The following is a 12,352-nucleotide window of genomic DNA, read 5'->3' as shown; positions in this document are numbered from 1 at the left end:
CTTTATCTTCCTAGCTCTTTACCTGTATTAATTAATTAGTGCTATAAATACACCCAGCACATGCCTATTCTAGAGCTAATCAGTCACTGACTCAGCTCAAGACCTGGAGGGAAATTAGGAAAATTGAATCTTTCAAAAGTTGGGCCTATACAAGCTAACTTAGTCAATTCTGTACTGAGAGTCAGTGGGGACAGGCTGATTTAGGTTCCACCTGGGTAGAAAAGAAAAGCAATTTCCTTAACAGTAAGCCAGCAACCCTGGTTAAAATGACTCTGACCTATTATAAGTATCACAAAACACGGATTATGTTTTCCTGCTGATCAAGTGTGCTAGTGTTCAGAGGGTCCACCACTGTACACATCTCATCCTAGGATATCTAAGTGCCAGGAGGTGGTCTTAGGCCTTTCTCACTAAATTATTATGGTGGAGCTACATAGAGCCAGGATATTGTCCAAGGTTAGAAACATCAGTCCCAAAAATCAAGCAAAGAAAATCAGGGGGCTTGGGGTTGATAGTAAATATTATAGATTCATGGAGTCATTCAAAAAAATATTCACTGAGCATATACAGTGTGTGGTACGACAGAGACACCAGGAACAAGACTTGGTCTCCACTCTTACACAGCTTAGAGCCACCGAGGAAGACAGACTTGAAAACGACAAGAAATATACCCAGGAATCTATCATGCTCACAATCCAATGCATACAGGGAAAAGAGTGCAGCAAAAGGATATTCTAAACTGCCCAATTCACCTGTACACACACACACACACCACCGTTCATCCATTTGACCACTGTCTTAGACCTTTTTCTGTTGCTATAACAAAATACCAGAGACTAGGTAATTTATAATGAACAGAAATTTATTGGCTCACAGTTTGGGAGGCTGCAAAGTCTGTCAGAGCGCTGGCATCCTGCAAGGGCCTTCCTACTGCATCATCCCTAGCAGAAGAGCAGAGGACAAGAGTGGGTAAGAGAGAGAAAGGCAAAAGGAGGCCAGACTTGCCCTTGTATGAGGAACCCACTCCCTCCATAATGAGCCTACACCTGCGAAAGTGGCATTAATCCACTTGGGAGAGCACAGTCCTCATGACCTAATTACCTCTCACTAGGCCCCACCTCCCAACACTGTTGCATTGGAGATTAAGTTTCCAACACAAGCTTTCTAGGAGACACATTCAAACCATAGCAACCATGGATGAATTCTTCAATTGTTTCCCTGTCTTTGCTATTGTGAATAAAGCTGCAATGAACATGGGAGTGGAGATATCTCTACAAGGCAGTCATTTCATTACCTTTGGGCATGGACCCAGCAGAAGGACTGCTGGGTCACTTGGCAGTTCTCATTTTAATTTTTTAAGGAAACTTAATACTGCTTTCCATAATGGCTGTACCAGTTTACATTCCCACCGACAATGCACAGGGTTCTCTTTTCTCCACATTCTCTCCAACACTTGTTATCGTTTGTCTTTTGGATACTAGCCATCCTAACAGGTGTGAGGTGGTATCTCAGGTATCTCATTATGGTTTTGATTTGTAGTTCCCTGATTAGTGATGTTGAGGACCTTTTCATATACCTGTTGGCCATTATGTCTTGTTTGGAGAAATATTCAGATCCTTTGCCCATTTTTCAATCAATCAGGTTATTTGTTTTTCTGCTATGGAATTATGTAAGTCCTTTACATATTTTGAATATTAGCCCCTTATCAAATATACAGTTTACAAATATTTTCTCCGAATTCATAGACTACTTTTTTATTTTGTTAACTTTCTTTACTGTGCAGAAGCTTTTTAGTTAGATGTAGTCTTATTAACTTAATTTGCTATTATAGACTGAGCTTTTAGTCTCATATCCAAAAAACTCATTGCCAAGACAAGGAGCTTTTCCCCTACATTTTCTTCTATGAGTTTTACAGTTTCAGGTATTATGTTTAAGTCTTTAATCCATTTTGAGTTGATTTTTGTGCATGGTATAAGATAAAAGGTTCATTATCATCCTTTTACATGTGGATACCGTTTTTCCAGCACCATTTATTGAAGAGACTCTCCTTTCCCATTGTGTATTCTTGACGCCTTTGTCAAAGATTAGTTGACCATATATATGTGAGTTTATTTCTGGGCCTATTCTGTTCCATTGGTCTATGTTTCTGTTTTATGCCAGTACCAATCTATTTTGATTACCATAACTTTGTAATATAAATTGAAATCAGGAAATGTGATGCCTGCAGCTTTGTTCTTTCTCAAGATTGCTTTAGCGATTCAGGGTCTTTGGTGGTTTCTATAAACTTTAGGGCTGTTTTTCTATTCCTATAAAAAATGCCATTGGAATTTTGATAGAGATGGTGTTAAAACTGTAGATCACTTTGGGTAGTATGGACATTTTAACAATATTATTAATAATTCTTCCAATTCATGAACACAGGATATCTTTCTGCTTATTCGTGTCATATTCAATTTCTTTTATTTATGTTTTATAGTTTTCAGTGTACAGATCTTTCACCTCCTTGGTTAAATTTATTCCTAGTATTTTTCTGATGCTATTATAAACTAGATTGTTTTCTTAATTTCTTTTCCTGATAGTTTGTTGTTAGTGTATACAGACACAACTATTAATAATGTTTTTATGTTGATTGTAACCTGCAACTTTACCAAATACATTGATTAGTTCTAACTGTCTTTTTGTGAAGTCTTTGAGGTTTTCTATATGTAAGATCATGTCATCTGCAAACAGAGAACAACTTTTAACTGCCTTTCTGATCTGAATGCCTTTTATTTCTGGTTCTTGCCTCACTGCTCCGGCTGGGATGTCCACTGCTGTGATGAATAGAAGTGGTGAAAATGGGCATCCCTGCCTTATTCCTATTCTTAGAGGAAAAACTTCAGCTTTTCATTGTTGAGTATGATATTATCTGTGAACTTGTCATATATCTCCTTTATTTTGTGGAGATACATTCTTCTATACCTAATTTGTTGAGAGTTTTTATCATGAAATGATGCTGAATTTTGTCAAATTCTTTCTCTGCATTTATTGAGATGATCATATGGTTTTATTCTTCATTCTGTTAATGTGGTTTATCACGTTAACCAATTTGCATATTTCTTACATCCCAGGTATAGATCCCATTTGATCACGGTGTATTATCCTTTGAATGTGCTATTGAATTCAGTTTGCTAGTATTTTGTTGAGGACTTTGGCATTTACATTCATCAGGGAAATCAGCCAGTAATTCTCTTTTCTTACCATGTCCTTCTCTAGCTTTGCTATTAGGGTAATCCTGATCTCATAAACTGAGTTCGGAAGTGTTCTCTCCTCTTCAATCTTTTTTTTTTTTGAAGAAGAAGAAGAATTTGAGAAGAATTGGTATCAATTCTTCTTTAATTCATTCTTCTTTAAGTGTTTGTTAGAATTCACCAGTGAAGCCATCTTGTCTCCTAGGTTTTCCTCAGCTGAGATTTTTGATTACTGATTCAATTTCCTTAGTTTTCAGATTTTCTATTTCTTTATGACTTGTTCTTATTATGTTGTGTTAATATATCCTTATGATTCAGTCATGTTATATGTTTCTAGGAATCTATCCATTTCTTCTAGGTTATCCAATTTGTTTGCATATAGTTGTTCACAGTAGTGTTTATTGATTCTCTGTATTCCTGTGGTATCAGTTGTATTGTCTCCTCTTCCATTGCTGATTTCTAATATTCTGTCTTTTTTTTTTTCTTAGTTGGTCCAGCTAAAGATTGTCAATTTTATCTTTTCAACAAAACAATTATTAGTTTTATTGTTCTATTGTTTTTCTAGTCACTATTTCATTTATTTCTGCTCTGATATTTATTTCCTTTCTTCTGCTTATTTTGGGCTTCGTTTATTCTTCTCTTTCTAGTTCCTGGAGATGAAAAGTTAGGTTGTTTATTTGAGATCTTTCTTTTTTCTTAATGTAGGTGTTTATCTATATAAATTTCTCTCTTAAATTGCTTTTGCTGCATCCCATAAGTTTCAGTATGTTTAGCTTCCATATTTGTATGTCTCAAGATTTTTTTTTTATTTCTTCTTTGATCCTTTTGTTTTTGCTATGACCTGAATGTCTATGTCCTCTTTAAAATGCTAACACCCAAGGTGATGATAATAGAAGGTTGGGCCTTTGGAAGGTCATTAGAACTAAAGTGAGTCTTTGTAGGAAGCATATAATTAGGTTTTTAAAAAAATATCCATTCAGCCACTCTATATATTTTGATTAGGAAATTTAACCTATTTATATTTAAAGCAATTATTGATAGATAAGAACTTAGTATTGTCATTTTATTCATTATTTTCTGACTCTTATAGTTCTTTTGTTCCTTTCTTCCTCTCTTGCTGTCTTCTTTTGTGATTTGATGACTTTCTGTATTTTACTATTTTGATTTCTTTCCCTTTATCTCTGTGTATCTACTATAGGTTTTTGCTTTGTGGCTACCATGGGGCTTACATAAAACATATTATGATAGTCGATTTTAAGCTGATAACAACTTAACTTTGATCACATACAAAAACTCTACACTTTTTCTTCTCCTACATTTTATGCTTTTGAAGTCACAATTTACTTCTTTTTATACTGTGTATACAACAAAAAATTGTAGCTATAGTTATTTTTAATAATTTTGTCTTTTAACCTTTATACTAGAGTTAAAATTGATTTATACACCACCATAACAGTATTATAGTATTGTGAATTTCCTGACTACAGATGGTCCCCAACTTATAACAGTTCAACTTAATGATTTTTCAACTTTGCAATGCCGCAAAAGTGATACACATTCAGTAGGAGCCATACTTAAGTACAATATTCAATAAATTACATGAGATATTCAACATGTTATTATAAAATATACTTTGTATCAGATTATTTTGCTCAACTGATGGTTAACCTAAGTATTCTGAACATGTTTAAAGTAGGCTAGGCTAAGCTATGACGTTTGGCAGGCTAGGTATATTAATTGCAATTTTAATTCACAATTTTTCAAATTAAAATGGGTTTATCTGGGCATAACCCCATTGTAAACCAAAGAACATCTGTTTATACTTACCTTTACCATTGAGTTTTATCCTTTATATGTTTCATGTTACTAATTAGTGTTCTTTTATTTCAGTTTGAAGAACTCCTGTTAGCATTTCTTGTAAGTCAAATCTAGTGGTGATGAACTCCTTCAGCTTTTGTTTGCCTCAGAAAATCTTTATCTCTCCATTTCTGAAGGACAGCTTTTCCAGGTAAAGTATTCTTGGTTGACAGGGGTTTTTTTTTGTTTGTTTGTTTTTTAGCACTTTGAATATATCATCCAACTCTCTCTTGGCCTGCAAGGTTTCTGTTGAGAAATACGCTGAAAGCCTTATAGGGATTCCCTTGTGTGTAACCCATCTCTTTTCACTTGCTGCTTTCAAAATTATCTTTATGTTTTATCTTTGACAACTTGATTATGATGTGTACCACTGAAGTCCTCTTTAGGTTGAAACTGTTTGAGGACCTTTGATTCTCATGCACCTGGATGTCCATATCTTTTTTCCCAATATTTGGAAAGTTTTTAGCCATTATTTCTTTAAATAAGCTTTCACCCCTTTCTCTTTCTCTCTCCTTCTTTCAAGATATCCATAACGTGCACATTATTTCTCTCAGTGGTGTCTCATAAATCCTGTAAGCTTTCTTCATTCCTTTTTATTCTTTTTATTTTTTTCTTCTCTCACTGGGTAATTTCAAATGACCTGTATTCAAGTTCATAGATTATTTCTTCTACTTGATCAAGTCTGTTGCTGAAGCTTGCTATTGCATTTTCCATTTCATTCATTGTGTTATTTAGCTCCAGAATTTCTGCTTAGTTCTGTTTTATGATTTCTATCTCTTTGTTAAACTTCTTGTTCAGTTCATGTTTTGTTTTTCTGATGTCATTGAGTTGTCTATTTGTATTTTCTTTTAGCTAGCTGAGCTTCCTTAAAACAATTATTTTTAATTCTTTGTCAGGCAATTTTATAGCACCCTATCTCTTTGGGGTCAGTTACTTGGAAATTATTGTGTTCCTTTGGTGGTGTCAAGCTTCCTTTTTTTCTTTTTTATTTTCCATGCTCCTTGAATTGTTGCATCACTGTCTTTACATTTGAAGAAGGAGTCACCTCCTCTAGTCTTTACTGGCTGGCTTTCAGTGATAAACACCTTCACCAGTTGGCCTGGCTAGAAATTCTAAGGCCCTCTCAGACCTTTTCTATGGAAGACCCATTCCATCCCTCTTGTTCTCTCTTAGGGAGAAATTCTTAAGATCATACGTCTTCTCTCAAGCCTACAAATCCAGGCTGGATGCTGAGAACCTCCCTTTTGTTTTCCCTAGGACAGTGCTCTGAAATTCTCAAGTTGTGTGTCTTCATCCATCCAATCCTGCAGAGTTGAGCTGGCTGACTACACCTGATTATAAGCCATCAGCAAAAGCCCACACTCGCTCTCCAGGAACAAACATAGGGAGCTGGTCGTGAAGAGAGAGAGGCGAGGTGCATGGAGCACAGGGGTGCCCATGGGCCAACTGGGGGTATCTGCAGATTAGGCATCCAGGCATCCAGAGTAGCTTGTGGGCAGACCTCCTAATGGAGTCTGCAAAGCTGTTAGTAAGATTGTGGCCCTTTTTTGAGTTCCTACCCTTTTACACTGAGTTGCCACCTCTCTTCCCTATTCCCATCTTCTCCCAGCCTCTCAGCTATGCTGCTCTCCTCAGTACTCTACACATGATGAGCAAAAGGTGAGCCTCTTGGGCAGCATTCCACACAGCTGGGGAAAGTAGGCATTAACTCATTGCTCTCACTTTCCCCCATGGGAGGAATTGTGGGCTGAGGAAGTCTCTCTTGGCATTGAGCTGTGACCCCTTGGGGGAGGGAAGATGTAGGTAAAGCAAAATTGTTCTTACCTCTTCAATGCATCTACTCTCAGTTTTTATTATGTGATCCAGTTGTGTGCTGGAACTTCCCCGCTGAACTCTGAGACTCCCACAGAGATTCCCTTATCCATGGGTAGTTGTCAAATTAGTGCACTGTGGGAGATGATGATAGAAAATTCCTCTTATACCATCTTGCTGACATCATTCTCCTCCACTTTCTTTTTTGTCTAAAGTCTCCTATGCTCTCCAGGCGTGCCTCTCAAGGGCAGCTACCCACGTCACCAGTGCTTTCTCTGAGCTCTCTATTGTTTAGGGGTTTCCTCAAGATCACCCATGGAATGGTGTTATAACCCAGCTCCCTGAATGAACAAATGAATGAATGAACCATCACACTAAGCCTCACCTTGTGCTCTCAGGACAGGAGACCTAGACAAATAATACAAACACAAGATTTAAGCCCAGGACCCACTTCAGTAGAATTTAGATCTTCCAATTTAAGAAAGATAATTTTCTGTGTCCATTCAAAAAGTAGTGAGCAGCTCATCTCCAAAGATGTGTAAGCAGAGGCACAGGGACTATCTCTTCTGAACCAAAGATATTCTAGCCTTGTGCTACTACCAATATGGTCTGTGGGACAGCTGCATCAGCATCACATGGGACCTGTTAGAAATGCAGAACCTCGTTAGAAATGCTCCACCCCAGATCTACTGAATTAGAATTGGTACTTTATCAAGATCCCTGGATGATTCATGCGCACATTAACGTTTGAGAAATGTTGGTTCCCAGCACCAGCTGCACATTAGAATCACCTGGGTGATTTTAGTTTTTAAATATTAATACCCAGGCCCCATCCACAACCAAGTGAATCAGAATCTCTGTGAGTGGAGCCCAGACACCTGGATTTTGAATGTTCCCAAAGGGATTCAAGCATGGCATTAGCAAGAACTTCCCTTGAATACATTCCTATACTTCCTACTCAGCCAGACTTGAGAAATTTTCCTTCTCTTCCTTATTATTATTTTTTATAGGTAATACATGCATATAACTTTTTGAACGTCAAAGCGTATGAGCTGGTGTATAGTGAAAAGCAAGTCTCCCTCCATCCCTAACCATCAGTGCCCTAAGTTCCATCTCCAAAGGCAACCACTGTTACCAGGTTTGGGTGTCTTTCCAGAGCTTTTCTATGATGGTCAAACACATCCATGTATACACACTCTTCTTCTTTATATATGCACTGGTATTATACTATACATGCTGTTCTGTATCTTGCTATTTTCATTTAACAGCATATCTTAGAGATTGCTCCATGGCAATAAACATAATTCTGTTTTATTCCTTTTAACAGCTACATAATATTCTATTGTATGAATGTTACAGAATTTATTCACCAGTCTCCAACTGATGAAAATTCAGGTTGTTTCCAATTTTTTGCTACCACAAACTACCATAAAAGAGCACACACTTTAAACACTTTTTCTCTTTTCCTACTTATTTTTTCAAAGCACTTAACATCAACTCAGGGTGACCATATCATTTATCATGCAGACTAGGACACTTCTGAGAGCAGAAGAGGGCACTAACAGTTCTACTAGGACATAAATGTGGCAATCCCAGGCAACCAGGATACATGTTCACCTAATTTATTATGTATTCCTTGTGTATTTGTTTATCATCTGCCTCACCCCACCCCACCCCCCGGAATATAAACTTGTAGAGGGTAAGAATTAGTCTGTTTTGTTCACTGCTGTTTTTCCAGAGCCCTGAATGGCATCTGGAATGCAGCAGAAGCTCATTAAATATTTGATGAGTGAATAAATGAATTAAAAACAAGTATCTCTGAATATCATCACTGGCATATGTGTGAGAATATCTTTAGGATAAATTCCTAGAAGTTGAAAGGCTGCATCAAAGGGTATATGCATCTTATAATTTGACATGAACTCTATGGAGTGTGTACTAATATACACCCCCACCAACAAGTGGGGGTGGGAGTGGGACTTTTGCCTCCCTTGATCTCCATGGCATGCATGTGTGCATATGTATACAAATATGCATGTGAGCATATCCATATTCAATGTGCTCCACACACAGGCACACACAGAGACCTGCTGCCACAGCACTGCCAGCACCAAACACTGAATCTTCTCCTTCCCAGGAGCGCACGTTTTGGTGCTGGGAGAGGTGAAGGAAGGTCCTCCTCACACGCACTGACAAGGATGTTCGGTGCACCCTCTCTTCTCTCCAGCACCCCTTCCAGGCAGGATCAACATTTGCAAATTACCTTTCAGGCCCCTGACTTACAGACACAGCATGGCAACACCTAGTGCAGGCCTGGCTCAATAAATGTTTAATTAATTAATCAATCAAGCCAAATCAAAGATTAGGTTGATTATCTAGATATTTTTATCTACACAGCACTAGGCAACTCGTTAATTGCTTTTTCTCTTTTTTTAAAGTTTAGAAATGATAATATGTTTTGGAATTATGTAGATATAGCCTCAGAGGTCAAAAACCTGATAAGTATGAAATATTCCCAGGGTGCCCTCAAAAGCAGATTGCTGCAGAAGCAATAGTCATTATCCTAGAAGTCGATGCCTTAATGTTACCACAATGCTGAGGTATAAACTACACTGGCTTATGACGGCATAACTAAAGTCCGCAAATATGGCTCTGCAATAATAAAAAGCCAAAGTCAGAGAACCTACATCAGCACTATTTTCCCCACTGTGGATGTCCATACCTACGCTGATCATAAGGACAAAGGAATGTATTGTTGCATAAGATTCTTAATTGTGCCTCTCCCTGTGGGATTCCGTCGGAATCTCGGCATGCCGTAGCCCTGTGAGAAAATATTATGTCGGGTAAAATGTAGGAAAGTGAAAACCTAGTAATCAAATAACCACAGTGAGGAGAAATGCAGTGTGGTTCCCGTACTTAATAAACTTCCCAGTGGACAGTGGAGATTTCTAAGAAGTCCCATCCAACAGCCTCATGGAGCTCCATGTGGGGTTCCATAAGTGTCTTCACACAGTCACTTAAGAGTCGTAAATAATCTGCCTCATTTTCATTTACAGATCACAAAATGCTGAGATTTTTGTGCTGTTTATTTTTAGCTATAAATATTAGACTAGGCCATTCTGGATATTAGTCAGGTTGTAATTGTGCTCTTAGTGGATTTGAGGAGGAGTAAGTAATGGCATCCCGATAGCCTTCTCCACAACGCCCACAACCAGGCACCCAGGGTAGACACATCCAGAACCTGCCACTTCTCTGTCACTGGCAGCAGCATGGCCCAAACAGACCCGGGCCCTCAGGAAGGTGCAGCATGCAGAGCAGGAAACCCTAGCATGTTCGATACAACTGAGAATTTTGGGTAACTTCCAGAAGCTGAAAAAAATAATTTACAAAAGCATTTTTCCCTTACTTTCTAAAGATTTGCCTTTGATTTTTAAAAAAGCTCTTTTGGGTTGAGTTGGAGCACTCACTCACACATTCGTCTGGAAGGCAGTGATCTGGCAGCAGCCCACGCCTCGGAGACTGCCAGGAGGACTCCAGCGGCTCGTTGAGGCCTCCGATTCCTCCAGTCTGAGCCCTAGCGCAGGGACGCGTGATCCCGACCATAAGCGCTGCTTCACAGGCTGTCGGGGAGTGTGAACCGGGGACAGCAGAGCTGGCTGGCAGCCCTGCAATAGCCACTTCCGCCTCCGCCCTCAGCTATGCAAACACTCGGAAAGATCAATAGCTGTTGCTTCCGAATTTCCCTCTTTTCAACATTGTCAACGCATGTTCAGCCACACATAGGGTATATATAAGTCCACAAATACACCAGCCAACACACACATTCATCACATGTCAATCTGCACAGTCAACTCAACACCTTCAAATGGCGCAACAGGCCCCAAAGGAGTGGCAAACTTGGGTCTGGTGGAGGATCAATGCCCACTGACTCTCAAGGGATCCAAAGTCTAATCAAGGTCCACCAAGGCTTTGGGGACTCTGATCTGGGGACCTTGCAACCACGCAGGGACATGTGAGGGCACACGTCTCCAGGGTCTAGATAATAGATCACATACCAGAAAGCACAGAAATGGTGTCCAGAGGGGCAGCACCCGGAGGCATGGACTCCAGAGTAGGTACCACTCCTCCTGTGGAACCCACATCTTCACCCACAACTCATCTTCCATCAGGTGCCATGGTACGACCTCTGAACAGATGGCAGCTCTGGAACAACTCGGTTCCAAACTGTCTGTATCTGTCTGTTTTAAAAAGAAGAGGCAGAGCTATCTTTCCTGGGGGCTCTAACCAAAAGCCTTACAAGCACCATAGAAAGAACCCAACTTTGGCAACAGGTAGGCTTGGGTTCAAACTCTGGCTCTGCCATAAATAGGTGGGTGACCTTGAACAGGTTACAGAATCCCTCAGATCTTTGATTTCTTAATCTTTAAAATGGGGATGACAGCATTCACCTCCTCAAGTGTTGTGAGGATTAAAGACGATGTGTGTAAAATGCTCAGCGCCCAATAGGAGGGCAGCACGTGGAGGGAGAGGGAAAGGCCAAAAGTCAACCCACTGAGCAGGAAAACTCAGTCTCCTTGTGGTCTTTCTTCAAGCAGGGTGACCTTCCCAGGACCCTCCAGGAAGCAGAGGTCAGGCCAACATTCTTTTGTAAAGATCGCAACTTTGGGGTTGATCGTGGAAAAGGAGATTACATCAGGAACATTTGGAATGAGAGTAGGGGACAAAGTAGCATGTGGGTAGGAAGCAGAGGAGGCTTGGGTCGAGAGGAACAGGAGGAAAACCCTGTACTAAGTCTGCCCCTCCGACGCTCACAGCTAGAGGAAAGAGGAATTCATGGGTGAGCACCTCGAGGGACAATATTGAGACGCCTCACTGGACAGTGTCCTCACCAGCAGGTCTCCATACTCCTGATCTTTATGCCAACACTGTGGACTGTCAGCAGCAGACCCTACACAAATACCCAGTCACCAGGAAGGTGAGGACTGGCCATGTATAGGTCACCAGCCAGCTGCCCCTAAAGAACAACTCAGTATCCTGAGACTACTGTAAACCCAATGGGGATTCTGGGAGGCCTCGTAGGGAGGAGCCACGCCCCTGCATGGGGATGAACTGAGTGGACTTTGGCACCCCAAGGTGGGGCACGCATACCCTGTCACACAGGCAGTTGAGAATGCTGTCCATCCTTATTGTTGTTCTAGTCCAGGAGATCGGACTTGAGCACACATGGGCAAATAACCAGGCAGGTGCCCAGAGCAGAAAAGCAGAGACTGACAGAGGTTTCTGAGAAGCCAATTTAGGAATCTACGTGGTGTCACAGGAATGGGACAAGAGGAAAAAATGTCACTTCAAGGAGAATCCTGCTGAGCTGAAGGTGCTTTGCCTCACTGGGTTTGGGTTTCCGAGTCTGAGGGCAGGACTGAGGGAAGAACTGAAAAGTTTGGCACAGAGAGGAG

At 40.1% G+C, this 12,352-nt stretch overlaps 1 long non-coding RNA gene across 1 annotated transcript; it reads right to left on the bottom strand.

Moving 5' to 3' along the window:
* Nucleotides 1-887: 887 nt before the first annotated feature.
* LOC123624270 lies at nucleotides 888-10,520 on the bottom strand. Its single transcript, XR_006730099.1, has 3 exons — nucleotides 10,371-10,520; nucleotides 6,912-7,034; nucleotides 888-941 (listed from the first exon to the last, which is right to left on the bottom strand). It is a non-coding gene; the product is annotated as an uncharacterized LOC123624270 (long non-coding RNA).
* Between the last annotated feature and the right edge of the window lie 1,832 nt (nucleotides 10,521-12,352).

Source organism: Lemur catta, chromosome 19 (genome assembly GCF_020740605.2).
Source record: "Lemur catta isolate mLemCat1 chromosome 19, mLemCat1.pri, whole genome shotgun sequence".
Taxonomy (NCBI): Eukaryota; Metazoa; Chordata; class Mammalia; order Primates; family Lemuridae; genus Lemur; species Lemur catta.
Note: the sequence above shows the minus strand (reverse complement) of the source record. Positions and strands in the feature narration are given on the sequence as shown.